Source organism: Dipodomys spectabilis, unplaced genomic scaffold (genome assembly GCF_019054845.1).
Source record: "Dipodomys spectabilis isolate Male_0828 unplaced genomic scaffold, ASM1905484v1 ptg000203l, whole genome shotgun sequence".
Taxonomy (NCBI): domain Eukaryota; kingdom Metazoa; phylum Chordata; class Mammalia; order Rodentia; family Heteromyidae; genus Dipodomys; species Dipodomys spectabilis.
Genome location: NW_024870880.1, coordinates 755,813 through 758,337, shown reverse-complemented (window position 1 = coordinate 758,337; position 2,525 = coordinate 755,813).

The window sequence follows — 2,525 nt, the reverse complement described above, 5'->3', positions numbered from 1 at the left end:
GAAGGAGAATTTACTGGGTACATTATTCTTGGTTGATAGTTGTTTGTTTTTAGGGCATGGCATACATCATTCCAGGTTCTTGCTTTGATTGTCTCTGCTGAGAAATCTGAGGTGATTCTAATTGGTTTCCTTTTATAAGTGATTAATCTTTTCTCCTTGACAGCTTTAAGGATCTTTTCCTTGGTCTGTGTTGATCCTGTGTGGATTATAATGTGACAGTGTGATGTCCTATTCTGGTCTGGTCTATTTGGGGTTCTAAAAGCTTCTTGTATCTGAATAGGCCTATCTTTTTGCATGTTTAGGAAGTTCTCTGCTAGGATCCTCTTAAACAAATTTCCTAGACCATTAACTTCTGTTTCTAGGTGCTCCTCTACACCCATTATCCTTAGATTAGGCCTTCTGATGGTGTCTTCCAAGTGTTGGATAGATCTATCATATTTCTTGGACTTGTCTTGGATGGTTGTATGTTCTTTCTCTATAATATCTAGGCTGTCTTCAATCCCTGAGATTCAATCTTCTGCATGGTATAACATGCTGTCAAGACATTCTACTTTGTTTTTTATCTCTTTTCCTTCAAATTGGTCAGCTTTGATGGCTTCAAATTCTTTGTTGAAGCTTTGTTTTAGATCTTGTATGAACTTGTTTACTTCCTTAATTTGGTGTTCAGTGTTTATTCTCAGATCACTTAGTTGATTGGTTATGGTTTCCTTAGATTCCCATTCCTTCTGTTGGGTTCCATTCAGCATTCCCTTTGTGGTCTCCCTGACTTCCTTCAGCTCTTTGTTAATGGATTCCATGAATGCCTTTACTGATCTTTGTGTATTCTCTTCCTGATCTCTCAATTCCTGTATTCCTCTTTGATTAGCTTCCTCCCGTTCATGGGAATTCTCTTTGAGTGTTCTCAGCCTGCTCACTTCATTCTTGCCTTTCTCGTTGAGTATTCTCAAGCTGCTCACACAAATCCTCTATCAGTTTTTGAGTAGCTTCCTCACGCTTATGATATTCCTGAATAAACTTTTGGATTGCCTCCTCTCTCTCCCTATCATGCACATGCAGGGTCCTTTGTATGCTTTCAATCTTTTCATTTATCATGTTTGCCAGCAGTGTTTGTAGAGCTATTTGGGAACTCTCCTCTGGATTTTTCATTATCTTTTCTGTGTCCTGATTATCAAGATTGGGAATTGAGATACCCGGATTTGCCATTTTTCTTGAGTTTTTCTGGCTTACTCTGCCCATTTGAGATGTAAATAGCACCTGTTTTGTGCTAGAACACTCTCTTAAGGCAAGCATCAACCAAAATCTGAATTTGCACAGTCAATAGTCTACATATACAATCTAGTTCAACAGCTATATCTATTCAACATCAAACAACCATATGTTAATTGACTACGAACCATAAAGAAGAATTTGGAAAAACAGAAATTATTAGGGTTAGGGAGAGATGTGGGTAAAAAATAGGAATAGATTGGTGTGGGGAGGCACAGGGAGAGTTAACTAAGCCCTAATCTCAAAGCAGGAAATAGGTTGGGTAGAATGAAAGTAGAGAGACAGAAAAAAAGAAGAAACTGAAAGGGAGAAGAAAAGAAACCAGTTAAAATAGAAAAGTAAAAATCAATAATATTATGCAGAAATAAAACAATCTATTTAGAGAAGAACATGAATATATTGAGTGAAGGGGAGGGGTATAAAGGAGATGTGAAAAACTTAAAAATAAAAATGCTTAAAATATTATATAGGTATAAAGAGGTAGTACTGCTATTAAGGAATTTAAGTCTCAGAGGTTTTGAATTGAGTAATAAATTTGTGGATTAAGTGTGTACACAATGGGGGATAGGGTCTAATAGTTAACTACGGGTATATTTGAGGTTGTGCAGGACAAGAATTAAATCACATAAAGAAGAACGAAAGAGAGGAAAAGGTGAAAAGGTTAAGGAAGGAAGAAAAAAAGACCAGAAGTTCAGTAGAGCTAAACAAAAAACAAAAAGATAATTAAAAAAGAAAAAAAGAGAAAGAAAACAAAAAAGAAAGAAAGAAAAACGCACACTCATGTATCACTAAAATAAAAATTAGAAGAGAAAAAAGAATTACTGGAAAAAAATTTTTTTCAAAAAAGGCAAAAATTAAAGAGTAAAAAAGTTTTATAAAAGAAAAAAAAATTTATATAAGGTAAGGAAGAAGAAGAAGAAGAGGAGGAGGAGGAGGAGGAGGAGGAGGAGGAGGAGGAGGAGGAGGAGGAGGAGGAGGAGGAGGAGGAGGAGGAGGAGGAGGAGGAGGAGGAGGAGGAGGAGGAGGAGGAGGAGGAGGAGGAGGAGGAGAAGAAGAAGAAGAAGAAGAAGAAGAAGAAGAAGAAGAAGAAGAAGAAGAAGAAGAAGAAGAAGAAGAAGAAGAAGAAGAAGAAGAAGAAGAAGAAGAAAAAGTTCTTTGATTTTTGGGGGAGGGGTGGGAAAAATCCTGTATCTTCCTTGTGTCCTTAACCAGCCTCTTGTTGGAGTCTCTGGTCTGCTTGTGGTCCTGTGGCTTGGTTG